The sequence below is a fragment of the Canis aureus genome, chromosome 34 (assembly GCF_053574225.1).
Source record: "Canis aureus isolate CA01 chromosome 34, VMU_Caureus_v.1.0, whole genome shotgun sequence".
NCBI lineage: Eukaryota > Metazoa > Chordata > Mammalia > Carnivora > Canidae > Canis > Canis aureus.
The window spans coordinates 10,261,724-10,284,146 of record NC_135644.1 but is presented as its reverse complement, the minus strand read 5'-3'; the positions used below and the strand labels follow the sequence as shown (position 1 = coordinate 10,284,146).

Below are 22,423 nucleotides of genomic sequence, written 5' to 3'. Positions count from 1 at the left end.
TCTTGTCATACCAGAAAGCAAGGAAGCTTTGAAAAACTATGGGGTTCTGCCCAAAAGATCTGAGTACTGTTTTAAAGAGGATCCAACTGGTCAAAGATTTCAGCATCAGTGAGCTGATAAATGCAATGGGTTGAAACATATCAAGTATATTTCAATTTGCAAGTTCAGTATGATACCAAAAAATTAGACTCACCTTTAAAGGATGTTATGGAACCAATTCATTGTGCTAAAAAAAATAAATAAAATAAATAAGATGAACAAACCAACAAACAAAATACCTGGTCTCAGGGTAACCAGAGAGTCAAGGGAGATTTTCTCTTCATAGAAGCTTTCCAACTAACAAATGAATAAATACCAATAGAATCAGGATATCACCATTTTGCAACCTCCTATTGAATTGGTGGATCTAAGCAATGACCACCAATGGCTGCTCAGATCACTAGAGAGAGACAATCAGGCATTATGTACCTCTTACAGAAATGCAAAACACTGTGTAAGAAATATTCTTTTTTTTAAAGATTTTATTTATTTATTCTAAGACACACAGAGAGAGGCAGAGACATAGACAATGTGAGACTCGATCCCAGGGCCCCAGGATCACACCCTGAGCCAAAGGCAGATGCTCAACCACTGAGCCACCCAGGCCTCCCTTCATAAGAAATATTCTTGACAAAATAATTGAACCTAAATCTTATCAATCCTCTAGATCTAACTGCCAATTTAGAGCTTCTAATGACAGAGTAATACAATAAATAGGGACAGTCAGCAAAATCCAAACTTTTGGAAACTCCAAGACAAAGAGCCAGTTTCTTCAACAATAACAACCAAGATTGCAAGGGGAAAATGGAGAGAAAGAGAGCTGATAGGGAGATATATAAATCTTTTGACATGTAAATGTATTTATTTACTCCTATTTTAAAAGGCAGTGTAGAATCACAACCGTTTTTAAAACAGTATTCCCTCAAACAGACTGAAATTCAGAGCTACTAGTTTTCTTCAGAAACTTCTGAAGATTGAACATTAGCAGCCTAGAAACCTTTTCCTTCCTCCCCAGACTCTCTCACACTTGGGATGGGCGTGGGGGAGACAATTGATGCTAAATAAATAGCATATGGTTGAGCTTGCCAAACTTTCTACTCCCTCTCATGGGCAATAGGGTGACTGGGCTTATTCCTGAACTAAAGTCATAGAGTAAGGAAGTAAGCTTATCAAACAGAGAATAGAGGGAAGTTTCCATTGTAGGTAATTTCCAAAGGTAGGAATGGATGAACTCAGAGCTAAACTGTTCAGTCCTTTCTTTTGTTGCCCAAAGTGAGGTATACTATCGATGGTGCTCAGATCCGTGGCTCATTGAGACATCAGTGTAATGTGCTCAGCTCCTTTGATCGTGTTAGAAAAGCCATCTCTGGGTAGCAAAGAGAAGCTAGTCTATTACAATGATGGTACTATACGAGGAAAATCAAAGCAGCAAACACCAGGCAGTGTCCCTTTCTTCTTGAATTCCAATGATCAGCTTCACAGTCTAAGCAAACCCAACTAGGAGAGCAGATGGTGAGGTCAGAAAAATGAGGAAAATTTTATCCAGGACTGTGGACCACCTCAGATCTTCTCGGGCTCCTAGCATCCTTACCTCTGTCATCCAGGTAGTTATGGGGGATTAAAGGTTTAAGACTTCATTTTTTGACCAGTGCAGTAAAATGGCATACATAGCTGATCCTTTTGAGGTATACAATAGATACTGTGTTCTTTTCCGACTGCACCCTCCATGGTTTAGATGTGTAGACAGCCTCCCCATGGATGCACCACCACTTCCCAGCAGCAAGAAGCCTTTCTTGGATGATGGGAACAACTGGTCCATCTTTAGTTGGTTCAACATTGAGAAGATAGTTGCCTTTGAAACCTACTGTCTAAACTAGTTCTGAAATGTCTGCAGAATCGCTTACAATGTCAGACATGGCTCCATCACAATGATAATCCTGGATGGCTTGTAGGTGGTGGTGCATATCTCCCACTTGTGATCTACTGACCTTCCCGGCTTGAATTTGTCTTGACAGCTATAGTACCATCCTTGGTAACAGGAGCATTTCTAACCCTATAGGCCATTTCCCTTCATCCTTGACAGAGCTATCACTGAAGATTCAAGAAAGAAAATTTGTAAAGTTCCAGTAAGTATCAGGACATTCTCCTTCTCCACCAGACCAACAGATCAGGTCCCTGTTAACAAGGTCAAATAGCTCTGGCATTGTTTTCACACTGACCAAATGCTGTGTTTTGAAGCCATTTCTCTTATCAAGTAGATAGTTGATGGAACCATTCTAAGAGTGAGTGAAAGACTCAGTGGCATATGTTCTTCTTCCAGACTGCTGTTCCCAACTCATCAACTCAGCAGAACACTATTGGGATGGGGTCCCAGGGCCTCAGAGTTCTGGCTCCAACATAGGACTTGGCCATTTTGAAAAGGCTCTGTGATACTTTGTGGTCAGGACAACCTACTGGCTCCGTGGCCTGGATGAATTCAGTCATTCATTAGGGTGGAAGAGGTGCAAGGGGAACTGTGACCTCAAGTCTGCATAGCTTTTGCCAGGTTGGCAGCTGTCACACCTGAAGCTCTGGTACTGGGGTGGCCCTCGCCTATTCAGTGCACCTGTACCACTCACCACCGCAGGCTGGCTTTAAGAACATACCCTTGGGGCACTAACCCTCCAAGCTTTGCCTCGCTGAACCAATCTAGAGTTGAGACTTGGTCACTTCAGGCTATAGCGGTGCCCGACCTGCATTGAGCCCCCAGGACCCACCTGGCCTCAACACCTGTCAATCAAGAGAAATTTTTAATTCATCAATCCTCATGAATGGACCTTATGTGGAACCTGACCCAAGCAAAGCAAATGCATTGTTATGCTCTGTTTTGTGTGAAGGAAAACAGAATCAGTATGGTGATCCTAAAAGGAAGTCTGAAAGAACTGAAAGCCTTGGGGTAGAGAGATTGGGAAGAGTGGGAGTGCAGGCCAAGGAGGTGACTGTGGGACCTCCTTGCTGCCATACTCATCTCAACCTCATTTAGCTCTCGCCTCTAATTAGCCCCTCAGTAAAATATTTTGGTTTAAGTAGAAGCCTAGAATAGGAATCCACAAAAATATCAGCTCTATTAAACCATGCCCTCCATTTCAACTAGAAGATAAAACAGGAGAGAAAAGAGACATATCTTCAAATTCAATTCTATCTTCAGTTATGCTTTATGGAGAACTTATGTCATTCACAAAAGAGATGCAGTTTCCCCAGGGGAGACAGCAGGTGTACATTTTCTCTCAAGGTTATTTAATTGCTGTCAGGAAGACATATGATTAGCAAAACCAAATGCTGGAAATATGAAGTATAGACAATTTTAAAGTTGTTTATATAGTTGATTACAGTATATCATACAATGTGTTTATATGCCATAAACCTGCCTATCACAGACTGTTTCCACACCTGTGCATCCGCATTAAACAGCCCAACGTTTAGCTGTGCATAAATTCCCGGCTGAGAGAATGGCCAGCACCCAGCAGAACCTAGCTGTCTCTGTTGGCCTCTCAGTCACCTTCTAAGCACCCTAAGGCCTGCTGACCTGTAGCATCCTCTGCTGTGGTGAGAGCCCTCTGAGCTTCACAAAAGGAGACCAGCACGAAAATGACAGGCTCCTGGGGGTTCCTCACTGTCCTTTATGACATTGCTATTCAAAACAGGACCCACTGTTGTAATCTTGGTTACTGTTCAGAGATGAGACAAGCATAGAATCGAGAGAAAGCATTTAAAATGTTGAGAGCCATTTGGCATGATGAGTTTATGTCTGTTCAATCTAATAAAAAATAGGACTTGAATTTTGTGTGGATTGGTATTTTATTCCATTTTAAGTTATTTTTATTTCCCCTTACAAAAGATCAGGCTGTGACAGATTGGAAATTAAGAACACAACACAAATAACTTATCTTTCACTTACACATAATTTCAGATGCACTGCCTTAGAGTGATGGCTACCATGCATACCAGGAAGCATCCCAAAGCTTCCTCCTGACACTCTGACAGTTCCCAAGAGGCAGCTGATGGCAAAAACGTGGACCAAAAAAGATGGTCTTCCCAAAGAGTCCAAGGGGCATTCACAGGTGGGAAGCGAGCATGTAATCTGCACGGGTGTTAGGTCCACATCAGAGGTTGGTAGATCTCATGAAACCAGCCCAGTTGACCTCTGGTCACAGCATAACCCTGAGTCTTTTCAACAGTAACAGTGTAGTAATGGTATTAGTAGAACCAGCAGTAGTCAAGACTTACATAGGACTTACCATGGTACAGCTACGGTCTTAAATGCTTTACATACATCAGATAACAAGTGGTTCCTCCCTTTGCCGTGACATACGTGCACACCTCTACATGTACACTGGGAAGCGCAGCATCAAGTTGGTTTACATTCATTCCATATATGACCCTGCAAATTTGCTAATGACTGACCCTGATTCAGGTATTTCAAGACATCATGCTGAACATACTAGAGACAATTATTAAAGAATAGAAAAATATTACCCCAGGAAGAAAATTTTAACACAGAAACAGCACTCAGTGTTGGAAAATATGGAGATAGTTCAAACTACGTTTTTATTTTTTTGCTGTCGCACTTGGAAGTTCTCAGGCAGGAAACAGACATTCACAAAATACACGGACGAGGCAAAGACAACAACACAACAAGACTTGCTTCCCAGTACAGAGAGGTTATCTAGTACCAAGTCCTTCATTACCTAGCTTTCTCCCCCCGGGTAGGTTGTAAGACTGAGGCACAGTTCATATTTCCATACTCCTTGCCCCATGTTGAGGTTTAATAAATGTTCAAATTTTATGAAGTCTATGTTTCACAAGCAGAATCTATTTGCCCTTTAAGAAGTCTTCTTGAGGCTCTGCATAAGCGCAGATACATTTTGCCCTTTCCTGTAATCTCTGCTATTTCCAAAGCGATCCCACTGCCATTGGCAGCCAGCTTCCCTACTTGGCTTTGGAGTGGTCAAAAGAAGTTAATCGCACACAGATTTTCCGGACATCGTTGTAGGGAGGGATCAAGGAGCTTACCCCGGGGAAACAGAAATAGAGGAAACGTTAGCTTCTCCCTCATGTTTCCATGGCCTTTGTCCTTCCTTGGGTTCTGGGGTCAATATGAGACTCCACTTTGTGGTGTTAATGGATGTTCCCAAACCAACATGAGCAGGCATGGAGATGTTTTCTCCCAAATGACTAAAATCTTTTCTTCTTCCCACCAATTTAAAGCCATACTAGTAAAATGGTAATGCCAAAGTCCAATCAATTAATATTCACTGGAAGCCCATAACATTCCAAAGCCATGATTCCTGTCCCTAATTAACCATGAATCCCAGGAGACTCTTCTCCACATTAACTCTATGTGCCCTTCGAGATGAGGTCATGGGTGTGCGCATCCTCCTAGCGGTAGGTAGGAAAGAGAAAGAGTGGGCCTCCAAGGCAACTCCATGAAAGATATAAGATGAATTAGTGAAAAGACAAGAAGAGACGGGTATCTGTTGCTTAGTGGGAATGTTTCCAGGAGAGAAAGTCCCAACTTGCTTCTTTGTGTTATTTTTTCTGTCTCTGTAGTAACAAGATGTAGGGTGGTTCCTTATAAAATGCCTTCAAAAAAACTGTTGGGGTGCCTGGCTGGTTCAGTAGGTGGAATGAGCAACTCTTGATCTTGGGGTGATGAGTTCAAGCCCTGTCCTGGCTGTAAAGATTACTTTAAAAAAGCATTTTTTAAAAATGGTCATTTTACCTTCCCAACAAAGTAATGAGAAAGATTAATATCTCCATTTGACAGATAAAGACATGAAAACTCAGGAAGAAGTCTTCATGCCCACAGTCACACATATCGCAGCAGAGCCAGGACCTTAACTGAAGTCTTTTGCCCTGAACCACAGTGCTCTTTTACCATCATAGCTGCCTTTATGGTCTTTTTCTGGATTTAACATATCCCAAACAGATTATTCCTCCAAATCTTTCTTCTCTCAACTTCTGTATAAGTCTGGGAGTAATCTTTGGACACTTTATTTGGGACACTTTCCCAAATCCAACCCATCACCAAATTATGGCAATTTTACCTCCAAACACCCCTCTTCCTACTTCTCGCTCCACTAAGTGGTTCGAGTACTCCATTTATTTGTTACATGCATGTCAAGGTGGAATGTGTCCAATTAAGAATGTTACCAGGAAGACAGAGTAGTTGGGAGATAGATTTTCTTTTAAAAATAAGATTTTGAGGGGTGCCTGGGTGATTCAATTGGTTAAGCATCTGACTCGTGATTTTGGCTTAGGTCATGATTTTAGGATTGTGGGATCAAGCCCCATATTCTACTCTGTGCTCTGTGGGGAATCTGCTTCTCGCCTTCTTCCTCTACCCCTCCTTTTTCCTCTACCCCTCCCTCTTCCTCTATACCTCATTCCTGCTCTTGTGCTCTCTCTAAGTCAATCAATCAATCAATCAATCTTTTTTAAAGATAAGATTTTGAGAGGTTTCTTCAAAAGCAAATAAGGAAAAATTAAGTTTGTGACCTACCATATTTGCTTGGATATCTTGGAAAATATTTGTAGTCATGGTCATATTTTTTTTTTTAAGATTTTATTTATTTTAGAGAGGCAGAGAGAGAGAGAGATGTGTGAGCAGAGGCAAGAAGAAACAGAGGGGAAGGGCCAAAGGGGGAGAGAGAAGACTGAAGAGGCCTCCACACTGAGCACAGAGCTGGAGGTCGGGCTGGATCTCACCATCCACAGATCATGACCTGAGCTAAAACCAAGAGTTGGATGCTTAACAGATGAGCCACTCAGGTGCGCCCTGTCATGGTCATATCTTAAGTTTGTATTTTGATTTCTCTAAATGCAACTGAAATCCTTTTGGGAATAAATCAGACTTTCAATTAAGTGCATTGTGGTTTAATAACAAAAGAAACTATTGCTTTAGATGATCTAGTTTTTCTCTCATAGCCAGACTCTCAAAGCTGGGCAAACAAATATTCTTACAATTTTACAATTGGGGGCACTTGGGTGGCTCCATGGGTTGAGCATCTGCTTTCAGCTCAGGTCATGATCTCAGGGCCCTGGGATAGAACCTCTCATCTGGCTCTTTGCTCAGTGGGGAACTGCTTCTCCTTCTCCCTCTGCCTGCCACTCTCTGTCAAATAAATAAATAAAATCTGTTAAATTTTTTTTTTTTTTTTTTTTACAGATTGAAAACTGAGGTACAGAGACGCAAAGTGACTTGCCCAGGGTAACAATTAAGATTAGGATCTGGAGTACCCACACCCACACAGGTGTTTTTCCCTATAGGCTCTGCTAGCCTCTCTGATGCATTCTGTCCTCATATTTTAATGCTAAGATGACCCAAAGAATAAAAGGCAATCTAGTGAATTCAAAGATTTAGCAGAAGTCTTTGGTACATACACTGTGGCCCAGATACCATAGTTATTTTGTTGTTCAGACACAGTGTGTGTGTGCTCCAGAAAATCAAAAGCAAAGACCTTAGTAAGAAATTTTCTTAAAGGAAAGAGTATTAAAAATATTTATAGCTAGAATAATTTGGTAATGAATACACAATATAAAAAAAGGTAAATTGTGACATCAGAAATGGAAAAGGGTAGAGTTTTTGTATGCGATCCAAGTTTGGTTGTTAATGTAAAATAGACTATTGTATCTATAAAATATTTTATGTAAGCTTCATGATACCACAAAACAAAAACCTCCAGTACATTCACAAAAGAGAAAAAGAAGTGAATCAAAGCAGTCCACTATGCAAAATCATCAGTTCACAAAGGAAGGCAGCAGGAGATGAAGAAAGGAACAAAGGGATTCAAAGCAGCCAGAAAACAGTAAGATAGCATTAATAAATCCTTACCTACCAATAAGTACTCTAATATAAACAGATTAAAATTTTCAATCAAAAGGCATACAGTAGCTGGATGGATAAAAAAACAAGACCCAACTATATACTGCCTTTAAGAGACAATGTTCATATCACCCCGAGGCATCTATAAATTCAATGCAATCCCATCAGAATGCTACTGGCATTTTTCAAGAAATAGGAAAAACAATCCTAAAATTCATGAGAAACACTGAAAGATCCTGAATGCCCAAAGTGACGTTGAGAATGAAGAGCAAAGCTGAAGGCTTCACACTTCTTGATTTCAAACTAGATTACATAGCTTTAGTAATCAAAACAGTATGGTACTTGCATAAAGACAGACACACAGACCAATGGAATAGAATAGAGAGCCAGAAATAAACCCCTGCATGTCTAGTCAACTAATACTTGACAAGGGAGCCAAGAATACTCAAGGCAGAATGGATAGTCTCTCTAATAAACAGCACTGGAAAAACTAAGATAACCACATGCAGAGGAATGAAACCGGACCTCTATCTTATACCATACACAAAAATTAACTCAAAATGAATGAAAGACATAAACGGAAGAACTAAAACCATAAAACGACTAGAGGAAAGCACAGGGGAAAACCTCCTTGACACTGTTCATGGCAATAAATTTTTGGATATGGCACCACAAACACAAACAACAAATGCAAAACTTAAAAATGTAAACTGAGACTACATCAAACTGAAAAGCTTCTGCATAGCAAGAGAAACAACCAACAAAATGAAGAGGCAACCTAGGGAAATGGGAGAAAATATCTGCAAATCATCTATCTAAGGGGTTATAGTCCAAAAGATATAATGAACTCCTACAATTCAATAGCAAAACAAAACAAAAATCCAATTTAAAATGGGCAGAGGAACTGAATAGATATTTGTCCAAAGACATACAAATAGCCAATAAACAAGTGAAAAGATGCTCAATATCAGTAATCATCAGGAGATGCAAACTGAAACTACAAGGGGCTATCACCTCACACCTTTAGATGGCTATCCTCAAAAAGACAAGAAATAACAAGTGTTGGTGAGGATGTGGGAAGAAGGGAACCTTTGTGCACTGTTGGTGGAATGTCCATGAATACAGTCACTATGGAACACAGTATAGAGGTCTCTCAAAAAAGTAAAAATAGAACTACATATGATCCAGCAATCCCACTTCAGGGTATACATCCAAGGAAATGAAAACAGGGTCTCGAAGAGATATCTGCCCTCCCATTTTCACTGCAGCATTATCTACAATGGTCAAGACATGAAAACAACCTAAGTGTCCATCAAAGTATGAATGGATAAAGATGGATAAATCTTTATATGTATATACATATAAATCTTTATATATGTGTGTGTGTGTGTGTATATGTATGTATGTATGACCATATGCAATGGAGTACGGTATTACTATATATACAATATATACCATATTTCTCTCTCTACTTAGCTAAGAGATAGAAGGAAACCTTGCCTTTGCAAAAACATGGATGCACCTAGACGCCATTATCCTAAGTGAAATAAGTCAAACAGAGAAAGACAAATCCTGCATGGTATTACTTACATATAGAATCTTTAAAACAGTCAAACTCATAGACACAGGGTGTAGAATGGTGGTGACCAGGGGCTGGGGCATGGGGAGATGGAAAGATGCTGGTCAAAGGGTACAAACTTATAGTTCCAAGATGAATAAGTTTTGGGTGGGAGTCTAATGTTCAGCCTGATGATTATAGTTAACCATACTATAGTATATACTGGAAAGCTGCTTAGACAGTAGATCTTACAGGCTGTCACTACAGAAAAGCTATGGCAATTATGTGAAGTGATGGAGGTGTTCACTAATGCCCTGGTGGTGGTCATTTCCCAATATAAGTATCTCGGACCAACGAGTCGCACACCTTAAACTTAGACAATCTTATATGTCAATTATGTCTCGAAAAGCTGGGAAAAAAAATCTTTGCTTTATCAGTAAAACAACAATTCTACAGGGGGAAAACTATGACATATTTCTATAGTACTCTTACACACTGGTTCTTTTTGCACCTGATACAAATGTTTCATTAAGTGACTCTTAATGTTACCGATCCCCTCCCTTCAAAATATCCTTTCAGAATATGGGGTTTTTTTTTCCTATGGTTCTTCTTGGAATCAGAAGCCATATATCCTAAAGAAACGTAAGAAGCAATCTAAAGAAGTTTGTTCAATTTATTGTTCTATATGGGTTAGATAGGGTTGCTACAGAAGAGTATCTTTTTTTTTTTTTTTGGCAACTCTCTGTAGCCTAGGCAAAGTATTTTTCTCCCCAGGTCTATGTTGTTGAAAATTTTGCCACAAGCTTCCCAAAAGCTGGGTTTTAATGCTAAAGTACACTCCTAGAAGTGCAAAGATAGTAAGTAAAAAAAAAAAAAAAAAAAAGAAAAAAAAAAAAAACCTGTCAGTGATGTAGATGAAAATGAATGTTAGAGCAATTCCCGGGCTGCAGAGAAAGACTCCAATGTTTACATAATCCCAGTGTGCATGCGTGGCTTCTTCTATATTTCCCTGCTAAACCTCATCTGGCTTTGCTCAAGACCTCAAATGCAGTGAATTCTAGGCAGCACCTAATATTTATTCATGCCATTGTCAAGAGCATCTTTGCAGTTCTTGCCAAGGTCTGTCGTTGAATATGTTTATCCAGCTGCATGGCAAAAACATAATACACAGTCATCATTTTACTCAGTCACCTACTCAATATTTTCTTCTATGATTAAATTAACTCATAAATATTACACTTTTAATGCCAGAAAGCCATGGTTCATCCAGCCAGTTGAATACTTGTTTGTCCATTTTCTAATGTTGCCAGGCACTCAGTCATTGCATTACAGAGTTTGAAATAATGAAAAGCATTGCATTTACTTAACATGCACAATACACAGAGCACGATCTTTCCACAGGCTCCTTTATTACGCAGGGCAAGGCTGTGGGAGAAATTTTGTAAGAAGCACTGAAGAACTGTAGGGAGGGACTATGTTGGAAATGGTTTTGGTGTCTATGTGCAGCTCTTCCCTGATGGCTCGATGCAAAGGAGAAAAATGCTGGCTCTCTGCAACCGGCACAATGTCTTGCTCGACCAAGGAGGATTTCAAGTAAACACACAGGCACCTTGGTCTTCCTTGTACTTAATTTCCTGTACCAGCCTGTAGGCGTCTGCCATGTACTGTGACATTTAGAAACTCCGCCCTCTAAACATCCACACACGGTCTGCTTGTTTAAAGCATCCTCCAGAAGGTCTTCATACTCCTCTTCACAGTGAAAGGACTGCAGTTTAAGGGCAAGAGTCTGCCCCTACCTTCCCATGCTAGGCCTGGTGACAGTGACACAATATGCATCTATGCAGATACCTGGCCCTGGAGGCAAGAGCCATGTACCATAGGACCCTTCTCAGATCACCTTCTGAATGAAATATTTATAGCTGGCAAGGCAGGGTAGTTAGCTTTTCCAGAATTATATCTGAATTTGCGCTATCATTCTGGGAATAGCCTTGGTTAGCAATTGCTCATAATGTCAACACTTTTGGAAACTTTTTACAGTCATTTTATTGTTTTTATTTCAAAAATAAAACTTAAAGGAGCTTGAAAAGTAGGTTTTTAGATGATCACACAATGGCCTGATTTCAGTGGTTTCAGTTCTGTGCATTTTACTTTATGTGCACCTACTGAAATTAACCAAAATTAATCCATATTTGAACAAAGACTGTGGATACAAATGAGCCCGAACTTCCTAGACTCCTCAGTGCAGCGCACTAGCTGAAGCGTTTGGAATGCATTGGCCCTGGGAGGCGAAGAAGTTATGGCAAACAACATATGGGCTTTAAAACTGGAACTATCCAAGACAGAGCAAGAAAGCTATTTTCACTTTACTTGTTCCTTTTTTTTTTTCCTCTAGAAGATGAATTATTTCTAATCACATTTTATTTTCATCTTTAGAGCTGGATCCCAAAAGAGCCAGGTCAGTTTAAACCCGCTGGTGAGTTTGCAGCCCCGTCCAATGATTACCTAATGCATTTGTGTCATCTGCTTTCCTTGTTGTGTGAAAACACACTAAGGAAATGTGTAAGTGCACTGAATTGTTCCCAACTCTTTTATTCACCTTTCAGCATGCTAGTTCCTTCCCTTGGCATTGATATCATTATGCATTTGTCAAAGATAGACTGTCACTTTAGGGCCTCTATTATGTGCAAGAATTGGCAGCAAATTTTGCCACTGGGATTTGCTTATATCCTCTGTATGTTATTGTACTTCTTTGGCATTCAGTAAATTCCGTACACCCACTTCTTTGATGTTCATTCCAGCCCCTAAATGTGGAAACAATGACTGAAATTTTGGATCAAAGCATCCCGTTGATGGCAGGCAACACAGCTCTCTGCTAGTTCACTAAAACAGAGTATCCCCCCACCCCCCACCCGCCACAATCTAGACCAATAGTTCTCTAGGAACAGCTCTGACTTCCCCAGTGCAAAGGCACAAGAGGAAGTTAAAGAAAACAACTCCAAGAGACTTTTTTAAAGATTTTATTTATTTATTCATGAGAAACACAGAGAGAGAGGCAGAAACATAGGCAGAGGGAGAAGCAGGCTCCCTGTAGGGAGCACGATGTTGGACTCGATCCTGGGACCCCACTATCACGCCCTGAGCCAAAGGCAGACGCTCAACCACCAAGTCACTCAGGTGCCCCCAACTCCAAGATTTTAAGAAAAAGAAAGAGATGAAACAAGAGCGAAAATGAAGCTTATGATAATTTTTTGATCACAGAGAAAGCTAAGTACTGTTCCAATTGGTCCACTTGCCAACCTCCCCCCCACCCCCCACCGGTCTAGTCTAGTCTAACACTTCTACTGAGCTGGACTTTCTTCAGGTTTGGGAAAGTGTCTAGATCTCATTTCTGTATAACGTCAGCTACACTAGATGGCTCAGATTTTTTAAAATAACTTTTTAAAAGAAGGATTAAAGGGCCCATGAATTAAGGAATTATAAAAGTAATTGACAAAGAAAACCAGAACTACCAAAATTTCAGTGGGTTAGTTTTGCAAACTAGAATTAGCTGTCTGGAACACATTTTCAGTGTTTGCTTTTGCTTTACTCCTGGGATGCCAGTGTAAATAATTACTTCATTCAATTTATTTCACAGGTCAACTTTGACTCATAAAAGCATTAAAGCAGGTAACCCCCTAGGGATGTTGGGAAGACAGATGAGCAAATAGATATGAAATTGTTATAAGCTCTTTGAAGAAGGGCAGGGAAAGACACTTTATAAATCCAGGGTATTTTATGGTTATGTTTCACTTCATTCCATTTGGTATCCAGAATGTGTTAGTTATAATTAATATACAATGCTTCGAACTATTATCAAAGTACCTTACTCCTTTTGAATATAGCAAAGAAGGTAATTGTGTTTGGGGAATCTCATCCTGTATAAATTAGAAGAATTCCCACTAGAATGCCATAATTGAGAACGGGGCTGACTGCACAGAATGCAGAAGAAAGTCGTCTTAGCATGGTGGCGGGTGCTCCATCAAAAGGTAGAGCGCCAAGGAGGTAACATGACAGCCCTTAAAATACCAGTTTCAGATCCCCTAAGTGGGAAGTTTTTATGGCCACAGGTATGCAACAGTGACATCCAGCGGTCGTAGAGATAAGTACAAGTGTGTCTCACTTTAAAATAGAAAATGTTCCCTATTAGAACCAAATTCGCAGTATTGTCAAAGGTGCCTGCGTTCTTCATCGGGCCACAGTGTAAGTCAGTAATTCGGGCTAGATGGCCAGTGCAGCTAGATTTACTGTTTATTCACCAAGTAGCTTGCAAGGTCTGTTGTCCCATTATTATTATTTTGTTGCTTTTTTAAGTTCAGGAAAATTATAACGGGTCTACTCCCCAAGGGTGTCTCTGACCCTCCTACGCACAATTAGATATTTTTGCAAGCATAAATGAGACTTGGTGCTGCTGCAAACCCAGCAAAAATGGAGGCTACATTTGACTCCACTGTTAAATACTCCAGGGAAGGCATGTGACTCCGAATATTTTCATTATTGTAGAATTGCTCTAAGAAATCCATTACGATTTTTTCCAAGTCACTGGCGAAGAAGGGAAAGAAGGGGGAGGAAAGAGAAGAAAAGGGAAGGAAAATAAAGAAGAGAAGGGAAAAAGGAATGAAGGAAAACAAGGAAGAAAGAGAGGAAGGAAGGAGAGAGAGGAAAGAACAGGACTACCCACTGATTTTTAATCAGTTTTGGTAGTAGGTCCATTAATGTGATAATACATCTAAAGAGGGAATTCAAAGAGCTTAGCCTCCACAAAATTCTTTTTCATTTTAAATTGCATTCTTTCAACTGGCAAGCAACTAACTCAGTAAGATAAACAACAAGAACAGTAATAGTAATTTTCATTTTAAAAATCCGAGGAGAGCCCCTGCTGCTTGGAAGTACCTAGAACAGTGCCACTTGAAAGAGGACACTTAAAAAGCGTCCCCTCCACCATGTTGGTAAAGAACTCAACAGAAGCCTGTTAGGTCACCTGAGCCTGTAAATCATTTGCGTCCCTGGCAATGCTGAGCACATCAGGTGATGGCTTACCAACTTCCCAGGCGGCAACTCCTTCAGAGGAGCCGTCATCTTGTGGCAGGCTGCTCCTCTGATGTTCTCTTCACCTGCCTGCCTCTCTAAAGCCCTCAAGATGGGAAGAATTTAGAGGTGCCCTCTTTCATTTCTTGTTAGAGGAGGGGAAACAAATCAAACAAAATATCTACCCAACTCCAGGGAGAAAATCAAGACATAACTCCATTAAAAGTGCCCACTGCTCTTTGGCTAATGCATCGCCTTTGTGCCCAAGTGGTGGAGAAGAAAGAACATCATAGAAACTGCATTGCATCGAAGGAGCATGTGTGTGTGAAATCTGTGATTTGCATCAAGCAAAGGAGCACTAAGACAAAGGGATGGGGATGGGGATGGTCTCCGCAAGGGAAGTCTGGGAAATGATTCCCATTCATGTCAGTGAGAGTTAGGGGCGATGTGCACTGAAACAGAGCAGGGAGCCAGGGTTGGTTTTCCAAGGCCTTTGAACTGCAAGCTGGCCTATCCAGATTCCGAAGAAAAAGAACGCCATTGCTCCTATCACTGCTCTCACCGTATCTTCACTTGGAGACTCCTCCGCCCTGTGGCTTCTCCCAGAAACTTCCACAGCTGGGCCTTGTGGGAAACGCACCAAGAATTAATATGCCCAGGTCTCACCTCTCCCTGGAGTTCTCCAAGAATTTGGCTGGGTCAGCTCTTATCTGGTGCACCCTGGATGCCCAGGTCAGAGATTTCTAGAGTCAAGTCCAGGGTCCCTCCAACGCAAAAGTGGACCTTTCCCTAAGCATGCCAGGGTTTCCTGCACTAAGATTGCTTCGGCCACCGCATTACCATTTCCTGCCAGCCCGAGGAGCAAGAGGCTGGCATGAGGAATCAATTCTCTCCTTTTCTCCCTAAAGAAAAAAACCTGCCTTACAAAGCTTTCTTCAGTGTTTCAGTACAAAAAAAAAAAAAAAAAAAAAGGCAGTTGCATGACATGCATACCCTTTCCTCGCTTACAGCTCTGGGTATAGTTTTACTGCAGTATATAATCTAATAATCCATTTAATTTCTTTAGAGAGATGTTTTATATATATACAGGTGGCATTTGGATGGAATCACATGCTGTAAACCTGTCTGCTCCTATCCGGGTTCAGAATATAGAAGAAGGATCTGTTTTACAGACATTCCAGAATTTTTACATGGTCAATTGGCTGGTTTTGTATTCTGGAACATATCAGGGCGTCTGCAGGAAAAAATATATATAAATTCTATAAAATGGTGGCAGGATTTCTGATTTACTGATAGTGCTGGTTTGAATTTTCACAAAAATATTTAGCTACAGGACAATGTATTACGCGTATTCTTAAAGGTAAATAACTGCAACCAATAAAAGTTCGGCCTATAAAGGGTCCCATCTTCTACTAGTTTTCTGCACCGAGAATTACTACCAGTATAATCATGGCTCCCTGCACACTAATATTTCCTCTGATACAGTATGATCAATGTTGTGGAAAAACATTTATTATATTTCTTCTAGCTACTTAAAGGCATTACTGAATTATGGGCATCGCAAAACGAATCCACTGTGCATTTTTTCTTTATGTGACGTTTTTACAATCTTCATTTTCTGCTTTGCAGCCACTGAGCTATAGAGATCCACACTTTGTCCCTCTTACAACTGCCACTGGGGCCACCCTCTCCTTTCTGCTTTATTACATCTGAAATGCACTTCATATGATAACATTCCTTTTCATTCTGCGCCGGACTCTTATGTGAAAGAAAGAAGTCATGAAAGAAATTAAACAATCAGTGTTGCTAATAATAGTTCTTAATCTCCTTACTTAACAAAGGTTATGAAGTTTAGACTGAGAAAAGGACAAGGGGAGGAGATGGTATTTTACAGAATCATTCCAGAAGAGCTGATGGACTCGGAACGGGTGTGGGGTTTGCAGTTGTGACATTTAACAATTTTATTAACATCTTTGCTTCTTAGGCACCTCAATCCGCAGGCTCTGCAGCTGGGAGAGAGTGTCCAGCTAACAGCCCGTGTCTCGGGCCCTGCCAGGGGATGAATCAATTAGCAAGAGAAGCAATGATGCAAATGCTCCGGGGTCACTCGGGATGCTGTTTGCCTTTTTGATAGAGAAAGCACGCCATAAATAACATCACACCTCAGGAAATCATTCCGGGAGGCCCAGATGCCGGCAGGGCTGCTGCCGGGGACGGAAGGAATCATTTGCTCATTGTGTGGATTTCCCCCCATCTCAGTCAATGGAGGATTTGTAGTAAAATCAAAGTATTTAAGAGGAGGACAGTATGTGGTAACGGAGGCCTGTTTAGTAATTTTTTTTTCGTACCAGAACCTGTGATTTACGACCCGGAGTTACAGCCAACTTTATTACAAAAATGACTTCACCCATAATAACCTTATTCGGGGCTCTCTGGAGGATGATGTAGTACCCAACGGCACTACAATCCAGCAAATACTCGCAGACAATTCCCGCCTCCGCCCCTGGGGCAGGCTTCCCCCTTCCCCCGCTGGGACAAGGGGGCTCCCAGGAAAGATGGGGCTCCTGCGGGATGAAGGCCCGGAGGCTTCCACCCCTGCCCGAGGCCTAGTGAGCAGAACACACCCACTCGCGCTCCTCTCCTCCGCCCGGCCCGGGGCTGCGGCCCAGCACGGGAGGTGGGAGGTGGGAGGTGGGCTGCCGAGGCTCCTCCGCCCGCCGTTCAAATTGCCATGGTAACCGCCGGCTGCACGGAGACCGCGGGGCTGGGTGTCGGGGTCCCCCGGCGGCCCCGGGTCTAGCAACGGGCCCTCCATCTTCTTAAACTCTCGTGTCAGTTCTAGCAATTGTTTTAAATTTACACCCTCGGAGTGGCTTAGTGGGATTACATGTCCATTTGCATTAAAACAGGTTTCTGTCATTAAACTGCCATACAATAAGCTTCCTCGGGACAAATGAATGAGCTCTAAATATCATCAAGTACAAGTTCGCTTCACCGAGAGGCCTGGGGGGGCGGGGGGCAGGCGGAGGCTGCTGGGCGCCCAGCCCCGGGAAACAGCAGTGCCACCCGAAGGAGGCCCGGCCCTTCGTGGCTGGGAGAGAAACGGGTCTGATTCAGGGCCCATCTGGGAGTGCCGGTGACATTCTCCTCGTTCACCCAAGTCCCACAGTTCACCCTCTAGTCCTTACTCCAGCTATGCCGTTTACCCTTGACCTTGGCTGCTGAAATTTGCTGATGGCCCACCAGCCCCGTGAGTCTGTGACCTGTCTCAGTCCGTCTGTCTGTCCTTGAGGAACTTGTGTGCATCCAAGTCGCTGGGCAACAGCATGCGCAGCTCACAGCACCCCCTGTGGCTAGACAGGATCCTCCGGAGGGTTGTTCCGGGACTGTCCTGACCATCTGTCAGGGATCCGGAACCCAAAGACCGGTCCTGATTCGGAGTACCTTACTCTGGTCATGCAGAAGCCAGACAGGAACAGGAGGCAGTTTTTTGGGCTGCACTGTCCCCTGCTCACAAGGACTGCCAACACGGTGCCCTTACAAATACAAATAATGTCTAAGTAGAGATTTTTCATCAAAAACAAGTAAATCAATCTCCAAACTTTGTTTTATGGAAAGGAGTAAGACTGGCTGCTAGACAGACTTCCTGATCCACATAAGCCGTGATCTCATTCCTGTGCAGTCCTAACAGGGAACAGTAATGTATGATTGAGACACTGCTATATTTAGGAATGACAAGATGGGCATTATTAATAGCTTAATTGACATTAAGGCAATTACCCCTACCCTTATTACAGTTTGTAGAATTACACAGAAAATATTGGCTGAGGCCTTTTTCTCCCTAGAGCTACCCAAGGATACAGCATTTTATTTCATGCCAGATCCCAGCTTTGACATTAGATACTTAGCCATAGAATGATTCCAGTAAATCATTATAAATGCATTATAATAAAGATGTTATGAGCTATCAGATATTAACCCCCAACCCCTAAAGAGAGATAAATAGTCCAGTTGCTTGATTCCCACTTTTGTTTCATAAGAAATAAGCTTTTGCAAAGAGCAACTGACTAATGAATTATAAAATGGTGTGTTGAGCTCAGATAATTAAACAATGCATTTTAGTGTCTAGTGCAGGATGAACACTAAATCATACACAAATAAAAAAGGGAAAAAACCTAACCCCTGAGCCCAACTCCTACTTTCAAATAACATTAGAGGTTGATCTATAGTCCAGAAATGCTTCAACCCTTTTCTTATCTGAGGAGGGCATATCAAGTGTAAGATCAAGACACAAGTAGGTAAACTAAACCAAGTGTTAGCACAAGAATTCTGGAGGTGCTAATTTCAGATAAGGCCATAAAGTGATTTTAATAGAGATTTTACACGGAGATAACCTTTGTTACCAAAGTGTTTACTGGGGCAAAAGTCTAGAAGAGTCATGAAGTTTCCAAATTTCCTTATGCTTTTATACTTTATGTCTGACTCATAGTGAAACATATGGGAGGGGTGTTAAAAACCGTGGTATTGATGGTGGTCTTGACCTTGCAGTAGAAAAACAAATGGGAGGTGGGAGAGGTGGAGAGGTTGGTTGAGTTGGGTTCTCAGCGCAGTTCTCAGGTGTCACCATACCTGGCAGGGCTCCATCTAGTGGTCAACTTTGGATCACCAAGAAGTTTTAGCCTCCCGGGGCCTCCATGTGAGACTGGTTTGCTATTGACTGCTTTCTAGCGTGTCTTGAATTTGCCCCAAGATTTGAAGCTGCACCTAAACATGGCCTGAATATGTGTTTTAGTCTTCCAGTCTCTCAAAGCTGTGGTGACTGCCTCAAGGCAGTCTCACATTTCTTGGTCAAACAGCATGCCAATAATGACCATGTGGCCAAAATGAGAGATGACCTTGGACTCCATGTGGGCAATGACCACTGTGCTGGTGAGGGGCTTCGCGGGGACACCAGTTATATCCTGTTCCACTTAGCCATTCCTCTCCTGTGCTCCAGTCAAGCCAGACCACACAGCTCAGTCTTTCCTCCATTTCTCCAGGCAGCTCTAGTGTTGTCCACTGCAACTGACTTTATCTTTCCTACCCAGAGGGTTGTGTGAACATTAAATGAGATTGATTATATAAAGATCTATCTATGTAAAGTACCTATTAGAGAGTAAGCCCACAATTAAATGCTGACTATTTTTATTTTAGTTATCTTGTATCTCTCATCTCCTGCTTCTTCTCATTGTTCTGCCCTTGTATCTTAGGGTCCAGCACAGCATTTTGCTTAAGGCACAAGCTCCAAATACTCCTGCTATCCTGAACAATACTGATAGTAACAAGTACTAGTAAGAGTTAACATTTTCTGACCACTTATTATGAGCCAGCCACTCTGCTAAGTATCATCCCCTCATTCAATTCTTTCAACAAGGCTGTGCGGCAAGTACTATTTTCATTCTTGCTTTATGGGAAACTAAAGTTTAAAGACGTTATATAACTTGCTCAAGGTCACACAAGCTCATAAGTGGGCAACCAAGGTGTAGACCCAGAATTGGCCTAGATTTGGAGTCTCCGCTCTCTGCCACTGTGTCGGGCTGGTTTTGTCATCTTTCTTCTCTTGTAGACTGGGCTCCAGCAAGAGATGAGTCATGAGTACATATCCACTCTTAGATGGACGACCCTTCAGGCTTTGATCTCTGACATTCTGGGTAGTCCAGAAGTACAGGCTAACTCCAGTTTATAGCTGCCCAAAAGTCACTTGTCTGAAAACTCCTGGGTCATTACATAAAACCATCCAAATAGACTTTACAATTGCGCACCCCATAAAGTTAATTTCACTTTGAGAGAATGTGTCTGAGGGAGGTGATGCACTCTGTTATGTATTCAGGTTGGTGGCTACAATAGATGGAGCTGTCCTGTCATCCTTGACACCCTGGCTTACTGGCAGCCTCGCTTCATCACACTGTCACAGGCTAGGAATGGCCTCCCAGTCTTGGCTCAGAACAGTTATGCTTCCTAATGGCCCAAGCCTCACAAACCCCACACCTCCCTTAATTAAAGAAGTAAATTAAGAGGAATATTTCAACCTTAGGGATGAATTATCTTACTAATTTAAGACTGACATTTTATTGGATAAAAGGACACACATGGGTATTTATTAAAAATGCTGCCTTCACATGCAAGGATCTGTGGAAGAGGATGTGTGAGGTTGTGAGGCATTTGGGTGGCCAGAGATAGGCACTTACAAGCAGCAACCAGGAGGGCGAAGAGTGAGCTCTGTCACTAGAGAACACAACAGATTGGCTATTTGTTCTACATTCGTCCTTCAGACATTGCAGAGCCAGACATCTGGAATTTTCCACAGTCTTGATTTCAAACTTGCTGACTCTGAGTGCTGTGGTGGACGCTACTAATGTCACAAAGAGCCACACACCCTCTCCTCTCAAGCACATGAAGGCTGCACAGCTCAACTCATTTTCAGTTGGATAAGCCATCTGATTTGTCTGGTTGTTGTGAGCAGAAGAACTGTGTGTCACTCCCATCCATTTATCAGTGGATGACCCTCCTGCTCTCTCCTCCCCTGCAGAAGTGGTCTTGGAAGCACGTGCTGAGATGACAGAGTGCCCACTATCCCAGATTCCTGAATGACACGGTGGGGCTGCATCCTCCACAGGCCCATGGTAGACATGTAGCTTCAGCAGGAAATAAACCTTTGTTGGATTAAGCCACTGACATTTGGAGATTATTTATTACTACAACAAAACCCAGCCAATCCTGACTAATCCAGAAGTTGACGTTTTGCTCAGAAATATGGTCCTTCTTTCCAATTCATAAAACCCATATCTTTTTTCCAATAGCCTTATTCACTCAGACCGTAGTTCACACATTTTTCTTCATTCTTTCAGATGCCTAAAATTGCCAAACGATCCTGAAGGGTCATAGAGGTGGTCTGTTCTTCAATCATTGATAAAAATTGGTACAATGAAATGAATGGGCAAGACAGAAGATAAGGTTGGCATTTTGAAAATAACATGGCATAGTGGGATAATAAAAAAGAAGGAAAAAATAGAGAAAAAGAAGGAAGAATGAAATATAAGCAATGAAAAATAAATATAGAAAAGACAAAGGAAGAAAAGTAGAGAAAAGAACACAGAAGATGAGCAATTTGTTTCAAGTTAGCTATAGCCAATTGTTGGCAGTTGAGCTCCCCTCCGGAAGGCATCTCTCAGGGTCTTGGCTCTTCAGCATCAATACCTGGGCCTAGCATGCAAAGGTGCTCAAGAAATGTTGGTTGAAAGGGTAAGTCAAGGAATGAATGAATCTTCATTTTACAATCTTGAAAACATATATGACTTGAATGGTCTATGATTATGAATGGGCACTCCATTGCATATTGAAAGGCAGTGCAAAAAGTGAGAGGGAACTAGAAATAATTGAGTTTGAATAGCTCTTTGTAACCTTTAAACCTGAGTCCTTGAAAAGAGCAACTATGAGGTCAGAGCAATTATTCTTTGTCCTAGAAACAGGACACCACTGATGACTCAGAGCAGTCTGTTTAAAATAGTGTTTCAAATAAACTGGGTAGAAATGTCCTTGTTTTGTTTGCTTCTGGCTGGGTTGAACAGAGGGTGCAGTCAGCACGGACACATCTATGGCCTTATTGCAGTGGGAGGTGAAAGTAAGAGAACAAAATAAAATTTGCTGAGTAACTTATTTCTGAAAAACTTCAAAAGGGGCAAGGAGTAACCATACACCACAGGGATGAGAAGGAGGAGCTGGGAGTCCTTTTACTGCCGAAACCAATATTCACCTGGTCATGGGGTCATTCACTTTCCCTGAGAGGTACCAGAGCACTGTGAAGAGGCTGCCCATGTTCGAGAATGCTCACAGCTGAAGAGAAGCCAGTTCTAAGGATA

General features: G+C 41.8%; 1 long non-coding RNA gene and 1 pseudogene across 6 annotated transcripts in view; both read right to left on the bottom strand.

Moving 5' to 3' along the window:
• The window catches only part of LOC144304922 (uncharacterized), a 368,717-nt gene that overhangs the window by 137,407 nt on the left and 208,887 nt on the right, over positions 1-22,423 (bottom strand). The window lies entirely within an intron of this gene.
• Positions 702-22,379, bottom strand: LOC144304541 (tissue alpha-L-fucosidase pseudogene; annotated as a pseudogene).